The sequence below is a fragment of the Halyomorpha halys genome, unplaced genomic scaffold, assembly GCF_000696795.3.
Source record: "Halyomorpha halys isolate HHAL.00 unplaced genomic scaffold, Hhal_1.1 Scaffold267.1, whole genome shotgun sequence".
NCBI lineage: Eukaryota > Metazoa > Arthropoda > Insecta > Hemiptera > Pentatomidae > Halyomorpha > Halyomorpha halys.
In genome coordinates, this window is record NW_027111312.1 from 177500 (window position 1) to 185471 (window position 7972).

The window sequence follows — 7972 nt, forward strand, 5'->3', positions numbered from 1 at the left end:
TTCTCATTCCCCATATTTCATCTCTCTTGTTACTTCCTATTGATTTTTTTACTTATCTATATATTACTGTACATTTTTTATCCACTGTAAAATTTGTTTCCTTTCATTATAAGATTTTTTTCTTCTTCCTTGCCCATTGTATCATATATATCATTTTTATTTCATAAATTTCATTATTATCGGGCGAGACTGTGGAGGTCCAAGTCCTCCCGTGATGTATTAGAAAATACATCATGTGTTTCCTGATGTGGTTTTTTCGTAGGGTGGGTTCGTCACTCCCACACGTATTTTTTGTGAGTGCCACCCATTGGCTAACAGGCCTCACAAATCCCATGTGGAGCCTTTGAGTGAGTTTTATATAGACAAGGCACGGCTCCTAAAATAGGGACTGAGGCTGTAATAACATTGGTTGGCACATAGGACTCTTCGTTTAATTTCGGAATCCACAACATTGTTTTGGGTTATGAGTGATCCAAGATTCACAAACTCGGGGACTTTTCCAAAAGTATATTCCCTGATCCTGATTTCTTTACCGGGCCTGGGGATTTCCTCTGTACTATGTATTTGGTCTTTTCTGCATTCACTTCAAGCCCCATTTTTCTTGCTGCTTCAGCTAATTTCATAAATCCATCAGAGACAGCTTGGAAAGAGCGTCCAGCAATGTCAATGTCATCTGTGTAAGCAAGAAGCTGTATTGTATACAGGCTGTCAAGGTTGACAAGATATGGAGACGTCAAACAAACCAGGAGCTCAAAGTTTTATATAAGGAACCAGACGTTATCCAGTTTGTGAGGCTCAGTAAATTGAGGTGGGCAGGGCATGCTGCTCGGATGGCTGAGAGTGATCTGCCATGGTAAATAGCAAACGAGGTACTACATGGAGCAAGATGCAGAGGAAGACCACGTCTTCGATGAAGTGATGGTGTGAGTGGTGATGCCAGGACCATGATGGGAGTGAGGAACTGGATGGCGGCTGCACAAGATTGTAATGATTGGCGGAGACTGATGTAGGAGGCCAGGATTCGACATCGAGTTGTGGAGCCTAATTAATAATAATAATTTAAAACTGGGGGGAGGGGGGCGACGGTAGCAGCATGACAACGCGCCTGTCTACCAACCCAAAGGTTGAGTTCAAGCCCGGCCCTATCCGAGATTTTTTCAAGCATAAGCTTATATAAAACTCACTCAAAGGCTCCCACAGAAACCCGTTTCTCTTGTTAAAATTTGAAAAGGGCAAACAACTAGAAGGATTGCAGAAGAGTAGCGAACATTTTGATACAGGAGGAAGTTCTAGGTCCAAATATAAACTAAAGTTTGAAAATTCAACGCACTTAACGCACAGAACTACCATGAGCATATTAGATAAGACTACTTCCCTGTTTCAGCCAAATGCACTAACCCTACTAATAAGAACCTAACGCAGGCCAAATTGATCTTTGATCCACAAGCTTCCTCTGGTGAGGTCTTGTCATCACATATGTAATATAATGCTCTGTTCGAGGTAGTTCGGTGTAATAATCATAACTACATTCCTAAGAGATGATTTTTTTATTATGTTTACCCAAGACTTAATCTCTATCCTTCAGTCTCCTTCTGTTTTCTCTTATCTGACAATCTTAGTCTGTCTGACTTATCCCAGCAACTATGATTGTCATCTGCCCACAGTTCTAGTCTGTCTGGCTCTTCCCAGCAACTAGAACTGTTACCTAGTAATACAAGTCTGTCTGACTCATCCCAGCAACTAGTATCGCTGACTCCTGTCTCTCCACAGTTCTAGCCCATCTGGCTTATCCCAGCAACTAGAACTGATACCTATCCTATCAGGATACTAGTCCGCCAGGCTAAACCTAGTAACTAGTACTGCTGTATTCTGTATATTCACAGTTCCAGTCTGTCTGGCTTATCCCAGCAACAAGAATTGTTAACCTATCTGCCAGCCTACTTACAGATCCTCTCATCTACCTGTGTCAATCTCCAGGGCTCATTCCCTTGCATGGTCGATCCTAACTTTCTAATAAAAATACTGACTATACTTTGTCGAGGGCCTTCTGTAGAGTGGTTATCAGGCCAGAGTGCCATTTACAACTAACTAACCTCACTCACCTATAAAACAGCCTCTACAAAGGAAAAAGACGAAGCTCATTACTGTGCATAGAGAACAGGGCTAAGGTCAGATATAGTGGTGCTGAGAAAGATAATGACCCAATTAAGAAGTTCTATTATATGTTCTAAAAGGCAAAGGTATAATAATTTTTTGAAGGGGATTGACTTCAGGAAGAATGGAAAGAAGACTCAAGCTTTCATTTCTAGAATAAATGGAGGGAAAATTACAGAAAAATGAGCCTATTAAAGTAGGAAACAAGTTAGTTACTACCAAGAAGGACATAGCTAAAGTTATTTGCAAGATCAGTAATATTACTCTCCCAGAAAAGATTAAAAACCAAGACTAATTGGAGGATCCAGGATACCAAAATTAAGATGATAGTGTGCTTTTCTGTTTACCCATTTCAAGATTGGAATTGGATGTTGCTTTGGGCAAACTAAAATGGGGTAGAGTTCTGGTCCAGATGGTCTACTACCTGAAATCTTAAAACACATGGGAGAGAATGCTAAGGATATCCTACTAAGATTTATAAATATTATGAGGAATAGAATAGCCATGTCCCAGCTCAATGGAAGAAAGCAGAGGTACTACCAATCCTAAAAAAAGAAAGCCAGCTGATGATATCAACAGCAACATCTTCTTTCTCACACAAGCATACTCTGTAAACTGGTTGAATGAATGGTTATAGTGTGACCATGATGACAGTTCATCATATTCTCTCAGGAGGTAACACTTGCAGTGTTTATTGACTTCCAAGCTGCTTTTTATGGCGCATGGACGAAAAAACACATTACTAAGTTGAAAGTAAGAGCAGGGACAGATGGCAATCTCCTCTCATGGATCATCTAAACGAAATATTTAATTCCACAGCATAATAATCATTACTGACAATAATGTACACAACTTAACAAATTGATTAGGATTCAAGAAGAAATAATACTCACAATAAATTAATTGTGATGAAGAAAAGTGTAGGAAAATGGCTGCTATAATGAGAAAAAGAGGAAAGCTCTGCAGTGGATCCAAGATCATGTTGGTATACATGGCAATGAACATGCTGACAAGTAAGTTAAGTTCGGTTTTGCAGAGAATCGGCCTGTTCGAAAACTTTCTTGAACAGTAAAATCCATTATATATTTTTATTATAAAGACAGGACAAACGATAGACATAAAGTTCAAGCAAAAGGTAAGAAGTAGGAAAACCTATTGAATAAGGATAAACAATCTCTGGCAATCTTAGCAGAGCTTAGGGGGTAGCATGTTTCCGCCTAGTGACAGGACATGATCTCCTCCAAAAACACCTTCAATGGCTAGCCATCGCAGATTCACCGACTTGCACTCAATGAAAATTGGGCAACGGATGGGGACCAAATCTTAACATACATAGGCATAAGTCAACTTATATTGGGCTGTGAGAAGGAAAATGCTCAATAGCCTATTTCCTGCGGTGTAGGAAAGAAAACTTGAGTTTTGTTTGAAAATTTTAACAATGCTCAATTGCTGTTATAATTTTAACAGGTTTTGTCATAAATGACTAACATTTAAGGCTTTTCCTATCTCATTTTTTACATAATATTCCCATTTATATTAGTTTTAGTTTTATTGGTTGGGCATTAAAATCTGTAACACTGATCATTCCAAGCATCTTCTATGTTGTTCTGCCTAAGAAAATGATCTTAATAGAGTCTGTGGTGAGAGTTAAATAACATGAAGTGGGGAGGGGTTGGGAACTTTTCTCTGCCTAGACAAGACAAACTTGTGGCAAAGAGTATTAATCACTTTCATGATAAGAGATGTGATGCTAACCTATTTCAACTTATTTATCATGTAAACTTTTAATTTTTATGTTAGATCACACAATGTGGTTAAACTGAATAACTAATCAATTTTTTCAATAAATATGGACCCTTCTTATTAATAATAATAAATACATTTGTAGTTTTTTGTTTAAAACCAGAGCACATAGTAAGAGGTTTTATTGAAAGTTACTTATGAACAGCTTGCAATGAATTAATTGTACAATACATATTCTCAAATGAATTAATAAAGCAAACAAATAAACAATTTTGGAACCTATAAAAAAAAAAAATAAATAAATAATGGCATCTAAAAAGCTAAATGCAAATAATAATCATAAATTAACTTATTGCCTTTCATGATTAGTAGGAAAGAAGTAAAAATCATTATTCTGGAAGAAACACAATGTACTCAATCAAGGAATTAATTATGATGAATATGCATCAATCAGGACATAACATGGTAAAAAGATCAATTAAAAATTTTGTTTTGGGTACTTGAAAATATAAATTAATAAATACAAATAAAAAATAATAATCCTTTAAACGAAATCTTTAATTCCTCAGCACAATAATCATTACTGACAATAATGTACACAACTTGACAAATCGATTATGTTTCAAGAAGAAATAATACTCACAATAAATTTATTCACAGCTGTTAACATTCAAGACAGTTTAAAATTTGAGGAATAAAGAGACATTTAACATTTTAGAAGAAAAAGATTTACCGAATTGGTTGTCAACATGATTGCGGTTTACATGAGGTGTAAGGCAATAAAAAATGTCTAAGCACAAAGGAAAACTGAGGGATAAAATGTAGATCTGAGAAAAAAGGAGATATTCTTAATAGCTGCATGTTGAAATTTAAATCTATAAATCATCAATTTTTAATATATTTCCTTTGTTATAGTAATTACTTGATACCACAATTTAAACCATTTAACACCTAAATTAAATAGAACTCAAACGATTTCAAATCACAAGACTATGGTTTAAATTATAATAGGTTAAATATGAACATCTAAATTACCTTAGTTTAAATATAAAAACAACTACAAACCTCAAAAAACAAAATGACAAGCTACCATAAGTTATGGATTTTTTTTTTTCAGATGACTACAAAATTAATTAAAACTATAGAAAAAGCACCTCTTGACATCGTCTAACAAACGGTTTCCTAAAGCATTTTGAAGTAAGTAATAATAAACTGAAACAAAGGAAAACACAAATTTGCACAAAAAAAGTGAAATTAATAATTGCTTTCTTATTATTACAAAATAGAAACTCCAGCAAATGTTTGTAACTCAGGAACGTTACCTTCATCTTCACAGTGAGGCCCAAAAGAAAAATCACACAATAACTAACCATAAATTTTGCTTACATTAATATTTTTATTTATTTAACTGGATTTCCATTAGGAACGGTGATGTCTCGTTCATTTATCCCCTCATCCTTGGATCAAACTTAAATTAGGGATTTATGTAATAAATTTCTTAAGCGAACAATACCAAAAGTATATTTCTCAAATAAAATGTTTCCTTTGAAATCATTGTATACAGCCGTATTATTGGTAGATGCCTTGAGTTCTAGCAATGGCCCGATTTCGAAGTGGAACGTTACTTCCACTGTATTATGTGCCGACTCGTCCACGGTTCTGTTTTGGCTCCGTCTGCCCCACACTCGTCTGAAGATTTTTGTGGCAAAACTTTTGTAATTATCGGAACTGGCTTCCTGGCATCACGTAACATCAGAAAATAACGCAGCGGGTGTGGCCTCACGCGGTATATGTCCTTCCGAGCTGCCTTATCACACCGCCTGGTGGAACGGACCGGATTGGCTCTGCTTTCCGAAAAGTGAATGGCCAATACATGCTGGATTTGTCTCTCTGGATCCTTCACAATTGCCCGAAACTAAAACTGTCAACACCGTACCTATGCTGGTCGTTAATCCATGAAAGGAAGAATTCGATAAAATGTTGGAAAAATTTTCATCATTTAATCGCATGATTAGGGTGTTCGCGTACATACTCAGGCATAATGCAACAACCACGACCCAGTAACAGCGGGTGCACTAACATTACTGGAACTTTGGCGAGCTACTGAAGCGTTTATTAAAGCAGTCCAAAAATCATATGGCCTTTTACCTGTTAACAGGAAGGGAGTGAGGAGTCTCAGAATCCGTTTGTGGACTCCACTGGTGTGGTCAGGGTGGGCGGTAGGCTGCGCCATGCACCTTTATCGTATGAAACGATACATCCTATATTGTTACCACCCAAATCTCATTTCGTCAATCTTCTGATTAACCATTTCCACCGCATTCATCTTTATGCGTGACCTCAACTGTTGCATTCCCTACTCCGGAATAGATTCTGGATCTTCGCCGGTAGAAGAGACGTCAGGTCACGCATTCACCGATGCAGGACATGTCACCGATGGAGAGTAAAGGGGATCATCCCTATCATAGTGGCATAGGGCTCCCGCAATCGCGATTTGTACAGGGCAGGGCCTTCCTAAATGCAGGGATCGATTTCGCGGGACCATTCCTTATCAAAGAATCACAGCGACGAAAGGCAGCCTTGGGTAAAGGTTACATCTGCCTTTTTATTTGTTTCAGCACAAAGGCTGTGCACATTGAGGTGGTGTCACAGTTAAGCACGGATGCTTTCGTGGCATGTTTGGACCGATTTGTGGCACGACGGGGTTTGCCGAGCACAATATTTTCTGATAACGCTACTGACTTCGTTGGGGCGCCGAACCGGCTAAAAGAACTGTAAAAGTGGTGGACGTCTAATACCTCACAATTAAAGAGATTGAGTGGCATTTTATTCCTCCTTTCGCACCACACTTCGGGGGTTTGTGGGAAGCGGGGATAAAATCCTCCAAATACTATCTTTTCTGAATCATAGGTAATCAGCTAACCACCGTCAAAGAGTTGGCGACAGTTGTGACACGCATTGAAGCGATGCTTAACTCCCGGCCCCTTTATCCGATGTCTTCTGAACCTCAAGATCATCAGGTGCTCACCCTGGGACATTTTCTGGTTGGAGCGCCAGAACAGGATTTGTCAGATATTCCAAGAAACCGCTTATCTCGGTGGCAACATTTGCAGCGTTGCGTGGGCGATTTCTGGAACCACGGAAAAGACCGAAATCGTAAGACCTGTTATTCGTCTTTCCCCGTTACTCCCGGAGGAAGGGAGTTAGTAAAACTTTAATTTTTAGTGGGCGGTATGTTAAAACCCAAAAAAGTGTTTTCTTTTCTCTTATATTTTACTTCCAAGTGGTTTTTATTTTTTTGTTAATTATAAGTTAATTTCCTTTTTTTTAACACAGTTAAGTTTTTGTAATAAAAATTAAATTAGAATTTAACTAGAGTCTAGAGGCTGAGTCAGAGTTAAGAGGCACCCACCGGCTCACCGAATTTCTAACTCACCAGACAATTTGGTCCGGGTTCATCTTACTAGTGACCCTCACCCAACATATCGACTCGACAACCGCAGGTTATAAGAGTGGAAGTGAGAAACATAATCGATATGCGCATAACGACACCCCGGCGATCTACTGTGAGTGACTTTTTTTTCTCCCATTCTCGCATTGAGGTCCATATATTTTTTTTTTTTTTGCTTCTTAGTACTCAGGTTAATTAACTTATTATTTCTCGTGTGAAGAAAATTGTTTTTTTTACTTCAAACTCATTATTTTCTTTGTAACAACAAACCAGTTCATTTCATTTGTTTGCATTATAATTTAATTAAATTTGTGTATCACTTGGAAGGTTTTTTTTATTCTTTAATTTTCTTTATTATTTTGTTTTTGTAATTTCATTTCAGGTCCTCTGTTTTTTATATTTTGTAGACCTCTGGGAAAGAGGTCGGTTTTTTCATTCACGAAACGCCCCTCGCCACAACACCGAGTGTATGTTGAATTTTTTTATAATTAAAAGCAGTGTGGAAAAGGGAGGCTGAAAATTGAGAGACTTTTCTGGCTATTATTGAACATGCTTATATTTCTTTTAAGACCAAATAAAAACCCTGAAGGGGCAAGTCGTGTTAGTGCGTTAGCTGAAAAAACT

General features: G+C 37.6%; 1 protein-coding gene across 2 annotated transcripts in view; it reads right to left on the reverse strand.

Annotated features, from left to right (window-relative positions):
- LOC106680551 (hexosaminidase D) overlaps positions 1 to 5198 on the reverse strand; it is a 45102-nt gene extending 39904 nt beyond the window's left edge. For both annotated transcript variants that reach the window (XM_024363277.2, XM_014420332.2), the window contains exon 1: positions 4963 to 5198. The gene's annotated coding sequence lies outside the window, so the exon portion shown is untranslated. The remainder of the gene's footprint in view (positions 1 to 4962) is intronic.
- Between the last annotated feature and the right edge of the window lie 2774 nt (positions 5199 to 7972).